Source organism: Elephas maximus, chromosome 21 (assembly GCF_024166365.1).
Source record: "Elephas maximus indicus isolate mEleMax1 chromosome 21, mEleMax1 primary haplotype, whole genome shotgun sequence".
Lineage (NCBI taxonomy): Eukaryota > Metazoa > Chordata > Mammalia > Proboscidea > Elephantidae > Elephas > Elephas maximus.
Genome location: NC_064839.1, coordinates 65,013,717 through 65,027,148, shown reverse-complemented (window position 1 = coordinate 65,027,148; position 13,432 = coordinate 65,013,717). Strand labels below are relative to the sequence as shown.

Genomic DNA, 13,432 nt, shown 5'->3' with positions numbered 1-13,432 from the left:
GTAGGGTTGGTATGAGTTGGAATCGACTTGAAGGCAATGATTTTTTTGTTTTTACTAAAACTACTTGTTTTAAAATAACAATCTATTGGTAAAATTATTAATTGTAAATGGACATTTTTCTTTCTGGAAGCATTTTTTGAGCAGTCATATAATGGAGAAATTGGGGAGTATAGGCAATTAATATCTTCCAGCAACACTCATTTTAGTACCATAGAATATTTACAAACCATTTTTAAAAGTTCGTTTTCCAACAGACTTAACCAAGGATGAAAGATCCTAGTTGGGAAAACTTTAAGGTTGCCTCTGCACTCAGCTTTCTATTAATAGTTTTGTTTCCCATTAAAAATTCTTTATTTAGTATATTCTCTCATTCAGACAGAAAATAAACTTGATAAACATAGATTATTTTAAAATATCGTAGCAATGGTTTCTTCATAGGTAATTTGATTAGTAGAGTGAAAAATACAGAAAGGGCAAAGTGTTACTAGAAATAAGACATTATTTCTAACAAAATTTCAGGAGGATCTTGATGATCAAAATTCCTTTTAGAAGTTTTGCATGTATGGTTTTATCTCTTCAGAGACCTCTACCAATAAGGCACCTGCGATAGGAAAGAATTTGCCACTGCAGCCTTGGGGACCATCTCTTGGTGTTTCAGTGCTTCTCTGACAAAGCCCACATTTAAAAAATCAAGACAGATCATCCCATATTACTTAGATACATTATAAATTCTAAGGATAAACACTGCAATTGAACTGATGGACGGGAAAAAAATCATAAATCCTTAGACTAACCAAAGCAGCCCTTCAGAAACTATTTGAATTTCATGAAAGTATGAAGTATTAACACAGAGGTGGAATGGCAGTTGACTTTATGAACACTTCAGAACTAAACATGAAATTTCAAGTTGTGACGTGGAGCTATTTTGTTCCTAGGCTACACTCCCTCACCGTATAAATAGCAACTAGCTACTGGTTTCTTAAAGCCAAACTAACGATGGTTTAAAGATCAACATTGTCCTTTGCCCTATCCATGATTCAAAATGGAGGACTCTTCCTATGTCTTGATCCTTTTTCTTTTAGCTTAAGTGAGCCCTGAAAAGGACAAAGACTGTTGAGTGAAATTATCTCCTGGAGTGTCATCTCGTTAGTCTAGATATCTTTGATAATGACGGGAGCTTTTGATTCAGCCAGGTTCCAACAGAGGTTCCAAGTCAGTGTCCTGTAAGGTTTCTGTGCTCCTGGAGAACATCATGCAAACGTCTTCTTGGTGGCTGTGAACCTCCCCATGTACTTACCATAGCCTTCTAGTTCTCTAGGTTTCTTTGTCTCAAAAAGACTGCCTTCCACAGCCAGCAGACAGATCTGGGCATCACTAAGGATGCATGCTGAGCTCAAGAGAGTTCTCTTCCAGACACGGAACGTTGAGATGAGGACAGCAAGATACCATCAGTGAGATCTGAGATACCTGGTTCTGGTTGAGGCTGAGTTCCATGATCTGAAGCTCCCCCACTATATCACGTATACTCTGCATCTGGTTCTGAGAGAGCTCCATCACATCCAGGTGCCGTAGGCTATCCATATCCAGGTTGGTTCCCAGAGAGGCTCAGCGTCTTGAGAGCGGAGAGTTGCCCAAAGGGCCATGGTAGCTGTACCAGGTGATTGTTATTTAGGCTTAGTATTTCTAGTTTTTTCAGATTGCACAGCACATCAGGTAGAACAATTAGTTTGTTGTTGAGGGAGAGGTTCTTCAGCAGAGTGGACTTCCCTATCAGGATAGGCTGAGGTCTCTTGATGTTCTTGGACAAGTCGACAGTCCTGAGGTTGCTCGTCAGCGTCTGCAACTCTGAGGGGAACTTGGTCAGCCCACAGTCTTTGAGCTGAAAGACACCCGTTTTCTGCTTGGTCTCCACATGAATGTGGAGGCCACTGTTCCCCATCCTACCCCTCACCTCACAGTCTGCTCGGCAGAGGAAGACCCAGAGCCCCTCCGTTAATGCTTTTCGATAAACAAAATTCCAGAGCATATGCATATATATATATAATTTGCGTGTGTGTGTGTGTGTGTGTGTGAGAGAGAAAAGAGTCAGTTAATTTTTAAGACCTTAATTCTACCCTATTTATTTCACGGTGTTGGTTTATTTCCTTGTAAGATTATATTTCGAAGTAAGAGGACGTTACCCTGAACTAATAACTCAGTCTTCACTAAGTAAACTTCACGTTTCATTGACTATCAAAATACTCTTTTGTATGGTAGTAATGGTGATACCCACATATTTTGTATTAGTTCTTTTGACATAATCAAAAATAATGAGATGAAAGGCAGGTCGGTGAGCCTGACTACAGCTGCAATTGCTTCTACTTTTCCTGATGACTTTATGATAGGTTCTCGTAGACTAGAGAGCCTGGATGGTGCAGTAGTTAAGTGCTCAGCTACCAACTGAAAGGTCAGTGGTTTGAACCCACCAGCTGTTCTGTGGAAGAAAGATACGGTGGTTTGCTTCCGTAAAGATGTACAGCCTTGGTTGGAATCCCTATGGGGGCAGTTCTACTGTGTCCTACAAGATTGCTATGATTCAGAATTGCGTGACAGCAACGGGTTTGGTTTTTTTTTTTTTTTTTTTTGTGATAGACTTCTGAGTATTGAGGCTGGCTTGATTTGACTTCTATAGACTAATTCATATTCCCATTTTGTCTTCTTTCCAAATGTCTCCTCCCTGCTCACTCTCCCATACCTCACCGCTACCTTCATCTTGAGATTCCACCCCTAAAAAAGAAAAAGAAAAAGAAAAAAAAAAGCCCAAAGGGCAAAATCATCAAGAATAAAATTGCTCTTTCAAGTGATCTGATTTCCCAAGAAATCAGAGTACTACTAGAGATCATAAGTCATAATCTGCTCCTTTCCTTTGGGCAGAACCAAGCTCATGGGACTGCTCTATTTTGAAACATCTCCAGTGAAAGAGGGATCGTAATCATTGCAATATTTCACAACCCTCTCTCTCAGGAAATTCTTTTATGCAACTTAAATAATGCATGCATCAGTTTAAGCTTGTATTTTTTTGTCAGTGAATATGAAGCAGTCTTACTTTCCCTTGTATAAAACATTTTCATTGTATTTGAAGACTTACTCTAATCGTGCCCCACTGATATATCTCAGTTTTTACAACAGTTTTTTGCAACACTTTTAATCATCTTTATCTCTCTCCATTAAATATGCTGTAGTCTTCTGTTCCTTTTGTTTATGGGATTCAGAATGTGTGCTGGACATCTAGGGAGAGGCTGACTAGTGGTGGTAAGTATAGGGCCATATTATAACACAGGCCCTTGCGAAGTGTGATACCCCCTTGCAGTAAACAATGTGGCCTTTGTTCCTCGTTCATGAGAGCCAAACCAACATCCAGACCAGTGAGTGGGGCCTCATTAGATAGAGGGATGACCTGAGTGCCCATGTTATGGCCATATAGTGAGGCCAATAAAGGCCTTGGAGGACATGCTCAGTGGAGCTTCCTGGTTGGTGAGAGCGAACACCTACTCTTGGGAGGGTAAACCCGTCCTCCTGGGGACATAGAAACTCTGCATGGAGACCCTTCCCCTACCTCACCCTATGGTGTTTGTGTCCTTTTTTCTGCTAGTTTAAAGATAGCCCTTTCCCTGGAGGTTGTGAGTCAATCCAATGGATTATCAGACTTGAGAAGCAGAGAAGGGACTGGTACCAGCTGACATAACCCTGGGTGAATGGGGATGAGAGAGAAAGGGCTGTGCTGCATCTGGGGTGTGGACTGACCAGGGAAGGGAAGTTGAGATTTCTAAGAGATGCAGTTGTCATGTGGAGTGGGATTTGTTATCCACCACACGTTTGGTATCAGATCAAAACCTCATACCAGATGTGCAGTTCCAATTCATAGCAATCCTATAGGGCAGAGTAGAACTGCCCTATAGGGTTTTATGTTCTAATCTTTATAGAAGCAGACTGCCACATCTTTCTCTTGGCAGAGCACCTGGTGGGTTCAAACCGCTGACTACTTTTCAGTTAGCAGCCAATTACTTAATCACTGCACCACCAGGGCTCCTCTTTGGCATCAGAGATGAGGCATTTAGTTTCCCTGGACTGGTTTGATATAGTTGGTGATGAGGATGGGACTTGCTTGAGTGTTCTTCACTTTACAAAGCTCTACATTGCGTACACCCATTTCTGTACATCAGTGATGGATTTCCTTTTAGAAAGTAACCATCTTTCTAGGCATTAATTTCCATATTTCTGGACTTCAAATTTCTTACTTTTCCAGTTTTACCATTCTAAAGTTCTCTTGACAATTGACAGTGTAACTTGTTTTTCACTGTGATGTTTTTGTATCTTTTCCTCCATACATTGTCACATATCTGGTATATATGGCCATTTCTAAATTCTTTTTTCCTACCTGCCACCATCGGCTTATTCTTTTAAACGTTTTTATATTGAAGTAAAATTTGTGTTTGTGAACTGCACACAGATATAAATTTATATCTGTGAAATCATAAGTGCACAGTCCAATGAGTTTTGACAAATGTATACACCTGGATAACTAACATCTCAGTCAAGATACAGAGCATAGTCTAAATCTCAGTAAGTTTCCCATCTCCTTCCCTACTCCTCATAGGCAACCACTGTTCTGATTTCTCTTACAATAGGTTCGTTTAACCAGTTCTTTGGAATGTCATGTAAGTGTAATTAGACAGTACTTCTGGATTTTTTTTTCACTAGTGTATCAATAATTCCTTTTTTTTTTTTTATGGCTGAGTAGGATTCCATTGTTTATCTGTTCAGTTGGTGGACATTGGGTTGTTTTCATTTTTTGGTATTATGAATAGTGCTGCGATGAACATTTTTATATAAATTTTTGTGTGGGTGTATGTTTTCATATCTCTTGGCTAAACACCCAGGAATGGAATTGCTGGCTCATAGAATAGGTATTTGTATAACTTTATAAGAAGAAACTGTCAAGCATCTTTTTCCAAAGCATTTGTACCGTTCCACTAGCAATGTGTAAGAGTTCTAGTTGCTTCACATCTTTGACCACGTATGTTGTCAGGTTTTTTGTTTTTTGTTTTTGTTTTTTAATTTTAATCACTCTTACGGGTAGAAGGAAACCCTGGTGGTGTAGTGGTTAAGTGCTGTGGCCGTTAACCAAGAGGTCAGCAGTTTGAATCTGCCAGGTGCTCCTTGGAAACTCTATGGGGCAGTTCTACTCTGTTCTATAGGGTCGCTATGAGTCGGAATCAACTCGATGGCAGTGGGTTTGGTTTTTTGTAATGGGTAGAAAGAAACCCTGGTAGCGTAGTGGTTAAGAGCTATGGCTGCTAATCAAGAGGTCGGCAGTTTGAATCCACCAGGATTTGAAGTGTCTGTTCGTGGTGGTGTAGTGGTTAAGTGCTATGGCTGCTAACCAAAAGGTCGGCAGTTCAAATCCACCAGGCGCTCCTTGGAAACTCTGTGGGGCAGTTCTACTCTGTCCTTTAGGGTTGCTATGAGTCAGAATCGACTCGACAGCAATGGGTACGGTATGGTACAGGTTCAAATCCTTTGCCCATTTTTAAATTGAGTGTTGTTGATTTGTAAGGGTGCTTTACATTTCCAGATTTGAGTTCTTTGGCAGGTAAATGTATTGTGAATATTTGTCCCAGTCCGTGACTTTCATTTTTATTTTCTTCACTGTGTCTCTTGTTGATCAGGACTTTTAAACTTTGATGAAGTCCACTTGATCTGTTTTTATAGTTATTGCTTTCCTAACCTCTTTAAGAAATATTTGCCTATCCCATCACTAAAATAGACTGCTGTGTTTTCTTCGGGAAGCCGTACAGTTTATGCTTTTACATTTAATTCTGGGATTCTTCTCAAATTAATTTTATATATGGTGAGAGGTAAGGGCCAAGACTCATTTTTTTCCCTTTCTCCAATTAAATTGCCTTTTCACCTTTGTTGAATATTAATTGACTGTGTAAGTGTGGGACTGTTCCAGTGTTGTTTTAATTCTGAAATTGTGAACTATCTTTCACATTTAATGTCGTGTCTAAGTTATGTGAATATACTCTCAGACGAATACTAATGAAAACACTGGACAAGAAAATTAAAACTGAGCAATCGAATTAAAACGAGGCCTTCCCTATTTAATATCAAACCTCCCTATTTAATATTAAAACTTGCTTCCGCACACCCTGTCCCTTTGTATTTCTTATTCTCCTTAGGGATAAGGACCTCTATAAGGATAAGACAGGATGCTTTACAGAGTTCCTGGCACATGGTCATTCCTCCCGTCTGTTTCTCCCCGACTCGTCAGGATCAGGTGGAGCCCTGGTTACTCAGTGGTTAAGAGCTTGACTGCTAACCAAAAGGTTGGCTGTTCAAATCCACCAGCTGCTCCTTGGAAACCCTGTGGGGCAGTTCTACTCTGTGCTGCAAGGTCACTGTGAATCGGAATTGACATGACGGCAACGGATTTGGTTTGGTTTTCAGGATCAGGTGGGTGATTTGAGGCAGAGGCAGTGCAGTTTCTTTGCTGGGAATCAAACTGTTTTCCAAACATAGGTACAAACTTAGCTTTTTACCAGGAAATATATACCCCATAGTGTCATGAGCCCTCCAAATGGTAGCTTAAGTTACTGTAGGGAATTTTCCTGGTAGGTTTTCCTACTCTTTGCAAAACAGTTATTGGAGACCCTGGTGGCATAGTGGAAACCGTGGTGGTGTAGTGGTTAAGTGCTACAGCTGCTAACCAAGACGTTGGCAGTTCGAATATGCCAGGCGCTCCTTGGAAACTCTGTGGGGCAGTTCTACCCTGTCCTATAGGGTCGCTGTGAGTCAGAATCGACTTGACGGCAGTGGGTTCGGTTTGGGTGGGTGGCATAGTGGTTAAGTGCCATGGCTGCTAACCAAAAGGTTGGCAGCTTGAATTCACCAGGCACTCCTTGGGAACCATTTGGGGAGGTTCTCCTCTGCCCTGTAGGGTCGCTATGAGTTGGAATGGACTCGACGGCAATGGGCTTGGGTTGGTTTTTTTTTTTTTAATCTTAATTATTATGATTCCTGGCCAGTGCACCTCCTGAGCAGCCACCACCCCTCTGTCACGGGTGACTTGCATGTTGCTATGCTGAACAGGTTTTAGTGGCGCTTGCAGACTGAAAAGGACTGGGAAGAAAGGCCTGGCAATGTACTTCTGAAAAGCAGCCAGTGAGTCACAACAGTCTGATCCGGAACTAATCACAGTGATGGCGCAGGAGCAGGCAGCGTTTGGTTCTGTTGTGCGTGGGGTCTCCATGAGTTGGTGGCCAACTCCACGGCAGCTGACAATAACAAGAACAACAAACCTTATTATTAAACGTGTGGTGAAGCAGAACATTAATATTCAGTCCAATGAGTGATATGAATTCCCTGCATTCATTTTAGCTATCTCCCTGATAGCTGTTCGTAAGGTTTGTTTTCTTTAATGATTTGTCTGTCTATTGGGTACTCCCTTAAGGCCATCCAAGTAAAAAACTATGTATCAGCTACATGAGTCTTTCCTCATAACCACTAAATGAGTTTGTAAGAAAAACATCTGTTTGCTGTGATTTGCTACATAACTTCACATTTTTCAGATGCCGTCTATGTGCTAAATACAAAACACGCGACTGCCCCTTTCTAAAATATGTTGTTTTTAGATATGTTTCTGGTGCACCTTCAGGTGCACACTAGTGAACAGTACCAACTAGCTCAGATTTTCCCAGGTTTTTCTATAGCACTTTCCTGTGTCCCAGGCTTCTCAGCAACCTTAGGGGATAGGAAATGAAATTCCTCCTTCAGTATTTTCACTCCTTCCATGTCTCAGTATCAAGTACCCAGCATATGCTCTGTACTGTAGTAGGCGTGGTGACACAGTAGTTAAGAGCTTGGCTGCTAACCAAAAGGTTGGCAGTTCAAATCCACCAGCTTCTCATTGGAAACCCTGTGCAGCAGTTCTGCTCTGTCCTGTAGGGTTGCTATGAGTTGGAATCGACTTGACGGCAATGAATTTGGTTGATTTTGCTAGTAGGCACTAAGGACAGTTTCAAAAAGATAGAGTAACAGCATTTGAGGAGTTACTATTCATGAAGAGTACCTTCAAAGATGGTGAACCACACTATCCATAGAATCGTCTTTCCTTTGGATTTGGTATTTTTCCACTTAGCCATCCACATCTTAGCACCCAGCCCACCAGAGACAACCTTTAGTTTTTCATTTATTTGTACAGCGAGAATTTATTCACAGACACTGAGGTAGGTGCTTGTAATATAAAGATGAATATCACATGGTCCCAGACCTCTAGGAAGTTCAGGTCTAGTAGGAGGAGACAGTTTTGTAAACTGAGAGTTGTAATTCAGTGAAATAAATATCATGATAAAAGTATGCATAAGACATTCCAGGTGTACATGAGAGCAACACCATCTCCTGGACTGGGTGGTGGGAGGTTAGGAAGATCTTCCCCCCAGAGGGCAATGCCTGATCTGAGTCCTGAAGGACATGTGCTGGTTACATCTGGGAGAAAGTCCGTCATTCTGGATTTCACAAGAATCAGATCTCTGATCTTGGCCTTATCGACACCTTATTCCAAGCATCAGAGCAGTGGTCTAGACAGATATAAAAATGCAAATGAAAGAAATGCAACATAAATTATCAGCTGTAGGTGTATGAGGATATATATACAAGTGCTGGGGACTCAGGTGGGGAGGTGGAGAGAGAGATGGAATGTTCTGGATGAATGTTGGTTGGGGAGGAATGGCATGTTTCAGGTTGGAGGTGATGACAGCAGGCTGGTTTGCTTGCTGGGAGTGGAAAATATGAGGTGGAACGGTCAATTCAAATGGAGGGCCATAAAACTCATGATTTAGAACATTAACTTGATTTAAGAGGTAATTGGGAACTATCTCCAGATTGTAAAGACACAGGTGATGTGGACAAGACCATGCTCCAGGAATTATTCTTGCTACTGTGGTTGTATTCTCCTGGCTCTCTTCCTACCTCTGTAGTTGCTGGTTTTTTCTGTCCCCTAAATATAGGTATTTCCTAAATGATGCCCTGTAGTCCTCTTCTCCTGCTACAACATTGCCTTTCAGCCTGTGCCCCTAGGCTGTCCTGGAGAGTAGGAGGAGGAAACCAAGGAGGTGGGGCCTCAATCCCCACAGGTGCGCACTGATCTTTTCTCTATATTGTAGCTCCTGGGTGGGGGCAGGGATTAACAAAGGGTCTCATATCTTGTTTTTTTTTTTTTTTTGAAAGCTCAGCCAAGGGAAATTGGTGAGAAAGCTACTGCCTAGTCTCTTCTTCCTTACCCCTAGCATTTTGATTTTGTTTGTTTGTTTCCCTCTCTTTCTCAAATTATTACCAATGCCAAAACAAAGCTGAAAACTATAACTGCGTGATAGCTGTTCGGTCAAGAGTTGGGATAGAAACTGAGAATAGGTGGATTTGTGGAGTTTTAAGCAGGAGCTGATTGTGCACGGGGGGTGGATAGAGAGTGATGGAGTGTGTGCAGGAGCTGAGTGTGTACGGCAGGTGGATAGTGTGTGTGTGCAGGGGCTGTGTGCACAGGGGGTGGATAGAGCCTGTGTGTGGGAGTTGAGTGTGCACGGGGGGTGACTAGAGCGTGTGTGCAGGAGTTGAGTGTGCACAGGGAGTAGATAGAGCCTGTGTGTGGGAGTTGAGTGTGCACGGGGGGTGAATAGAGCATGTGTGCAGGAGTTGAGTGTGCACAGGGGGTAGATAGAGCCTGTGTGTGGGAGTTTAGTGTGCACAGGGGGTGGACAGAGTGGATGGAGGCTGTGCAGATGCTGAGTGCGCACAGGAAGTGGATAGACCGTGTATACAGAGGCTGAATGTACACAGAGGGTGGACGGAGGGGATGGAGGCTGTGCAGGCACTGAGAGTGCACAGGGCGTGGATAGAGCGTGTGTACAGGGGCTGAGTGTGCACAGGGGGTGGACGGAGTGGGTGGAGGCTGTGCAGGTACTGAGTGTGCACAGGGGGGTGGATAGAGCATGTGTACAGGGGCTGAGTGTGCACAGAATGTGGACGGAGGGGATGGAGGCTGTGCAGGTACTGAGTGTGCACGGGGGTGAATAGAGCGTGTGTATAGGGGCTGAGTGTGCACAGGGGGTGAATAGAGCATGTGTATAGGGGCTCAGTGTGCACAGGGGGTGAATAGAGCGTGTGTATAGGGGCTGAGTGTGCACGGGGTGAATAGAGCGTGTGTATAGGGGCTGAGTGTGCACAGGGTGGACGGAGCAGATGGAGGCTGTGCAGGCACTGAATGTGCACAGGGGGTGAATAGAGCGTGTATACAGGGGCTGAGTGTGCACGGGGGGTGAATAGAGCATGTGTATGGGGCTGAGTGTGCACAGGGGGTGAATAGAGCGTGTGTATAGGGGCTGAGTGTGCACAGGGGGTGAATAGAGCATGTATACAGGGGCTGAGTGTGCACAGGGTGTGAATAGAGCATGTGTATGGGGCTGAGTGTGCACAGGGGGTGAATAGAGCGTGTGTATAGGGGCTGAGTGTGCACAGGGGGTGAATAGAGCATGTGTATAGGGGCTGAGTGTGCACGGGGGGTGAATAGAGCATGTGTATGGGGCTGAGTGTGCACAGGGGGTGAATAGAGCGTGTGTATAGGGGCTGAGTGTGCACGGGGGGTGAATAGAGCATGTGTATGGGGCTGAGTGTGCACAGGGGGTGAATAGAGCGTGTGTATAGGGGCTGAGTGTGCACGGGGGGTGAATAGAGCATGTGTATGGGGCTGAGTGTGCACAGGGGGTGAATAGAGCATGTATACAGGGGCTGAGTGTGCACAGGGTGTGAATAGAGCATGTGTATGGGGCTGAGTGTGCACAGGGGGTGAATAGAGCGTGTGTATAGGGGCTGAGTGTGCACGGGGGGTGAATAGAGCATGTGTATGGGGCTGAGTGTGCACAGGGGGTGAATAGAGTGTGTGTATAGGGGCTGAGTGTGCACGGGGGGTGAACAGAGCATGTGTACGGGGCTGAGTGTGCACAGGGGGTGAATAGAGCATGTATACAGGGGCTGAGTGTGCACAGGGTGTGAATAGAGCATGTGTATGGGGCTGAGTGTGCACAGGGGGTGAATAGAGCGTGTGTATAGGGGCTGAGTGTGCACGGGGGGTGAATAGAGCATGTGTATGGGGCTGAGTGTGCACAGGGGGTGAATAGAGCGTGTGTATAGGGGCTGAGTGTGCACGGGGGGTGAATAGAGCATGTGTATGGGGCTGAGTGTGCACAGGGGGTGAATAGAGCGTGTGTATAGGGGCTGAGTGTGCACGGGGGGTGAATAGAGCATGTGTATGGGGCTGAGTGTGCACAGGGGGTGAATAGAGCATGTATACAGGGGCTGAGTGTGCACAGGGTGTGAATAGAGCATGTGTATGGGGCTGAGTGTGCACAGGGGGTGAATAGAGCGTGTGTATAGGGGCTGAGTGTGCACGGCGGGTGAATAGAGCATGTGTATGGGGCTGAGTGTGCACAGGGGGTGAATAGAGCGTGTGTATAGGGGCTGAGTGTGCACGGGGGGTGAACAGAGCATGTGTACGGGGCTGAGTGTGCACAGGGGGTGAATAGAGCATGTATACAGGGGCTGAGTGTGCACAGGGTGTGAATAGAGCATGTGTATGGGGCTGAGTGTGCACAGGGGGTGAATAGAGCGTGTGTATAGGGGCTGAGTGTGCACGGGGGGTGAATAGAGCATGTGTATGGGGCTGAGTGTGCACAGGGGGTGAATAGAGCGTGTGTATAGGGGCTGAGTGTGCACGGGGGGTGAATAGAGCGTGTGTATAGGGGCTGAGTGTGCACAGGGGGTGAATAGAGCGTGTGTATAGGGGCTGAGTGTGCACGGGGGGTGAATAGAGCATGTGTATAGGGGCTGAGTGTGCACGGGGGTGAATAGAGCGTGTGTATAGGGGCTGAGTGTGCACGGGGTAGATGGAGCGGATGGAGGCTGTGCAGGCACTGAGTGTGCACGGGGGGTGAATAGAGCATGTGTACAGGGGCTGAGTGTGCACAGGAGGTGAATAGAGCATGTTATAGGGGCTGAGTGTGCACGGGGTGGACGGAGCGGATGGAGGCTGTGCAGGCACTGAGTACATAAAGAAGTTGCCAGGACACCAGAGAAGTGCGAAGGCTGGCCTTGTTAGCCCATTTTCCGAAGCCAGAAGGGAATTGGAAACAGGTCTGGAGTAGAGGAGGAAGGCTGGCTGGCAAGAATCTACTGGAGAAAGCTGAAGAAAATGTGTAATTAAAGAGAACACTGTGACATTAGAATAAGGGCAAAAAAAAAAAAAATGTTTTTTCTCAATTTCTGGTTATTTGCAGTTACTATCCTCCAAATGCTGGTAGATTTGATTAAAGTTGGTCTGACTTTATGTAGCAAATTTGGGGCCGGGGGCGGGGGTGGAAGCTTAAGAAAATGATCACTGGATATAAATGGCCCAGCACACTACTCTCCACAAATAAATGTTAAAGGAAAGAACAAATAATACTTGGAATTAATGGGATTCTCAGTGTCTTCTGATATTGCTTTAGAAAGATAACTTGTATTACTCATCTTTGAAGTTCTGTTGAAGTTGAAGCATTTTCAATGATAGCCAAGTCATAATTGAGTGATTACCCAACTTAGACATTTTAAGACGATACTTGAGACTAACTTACTGTTAAAAAATCAGCATTTTCATGAAATGGTCTTACACCCTGATAAATATATCACCTTGTTGGGGGAAAGTCAGCATTTATTTTGTTGTACAAAGGACATTAAAAAAGAAAATCCTTTTCTCTACCAGTTTTACTCTTTGTTATTCTGTATGCAGTTTTTCTTCACACTGTGATTTTTCTCTGCCACAGCTCTTTCTGGAAAGTTTTTGAAAGTCAAATTGGAACCAGCCAGAGTTTGTGGTGATTTAGACATAACTAAATGATTGAGTGATACAGATTTTATAGCTATTCCCACTATAAGTATCTTCTCGATTTTCTATTTAGTAGGTCATTGAATCTTGTTACTTTATGGAGCGGTAAGAAATGCGTGAAGGAATTTGAATTTGACGATGCTGCCTAATGTATGTATCCGGGCTTTGGCATTTAGAGTCTATAAAATAAATTGGCAGTGGATGTTTTATTTACCTGTTAGGATCTCAGCTAAATCATCTAGTAGCGCTTTGCCAGCTGTATTGGAATACACTCGATGGCAAAGATATGCAAGCGTAAAAGCATATATTCAAAAATATGTGCGTGCAGCCTGCACGAGGATTACAGTGTCTTATAAAACAGCTGTATGTATAATTTAGAAGCAAAAAATTATTTGGAAAGAAAAGCTGGCCCTCCATCGTATTTATTCTTTTTTAAATGGGCAGAGTAGTCGCTGTTTATTGAAATGTATTTTTGATTAA

The 13,432-nt window shown here is 43.9% G+C and overlaps 1 protein-coding gene and 1 pseudogene across 2 annotated transcripts in view; one reads left to right on the top strand and one right to left on the bottom strand.

Annotated features, from left to right (window-relative positions):
* Positions 1-13,432, top strand: part of SH3RF1 (SH3 domain containing ring finger 1) — a 208,915-nt gene that overhangs the window by 114,936 nt on the left and 80,547 nt on the right. The window lies entirely within an intron of this gene.
* LOC126065121 (leucine-rich repeat-containing protein 57-like) lies at positions 1,251-1,939 on the bottom strand (annotated as a pseudogene).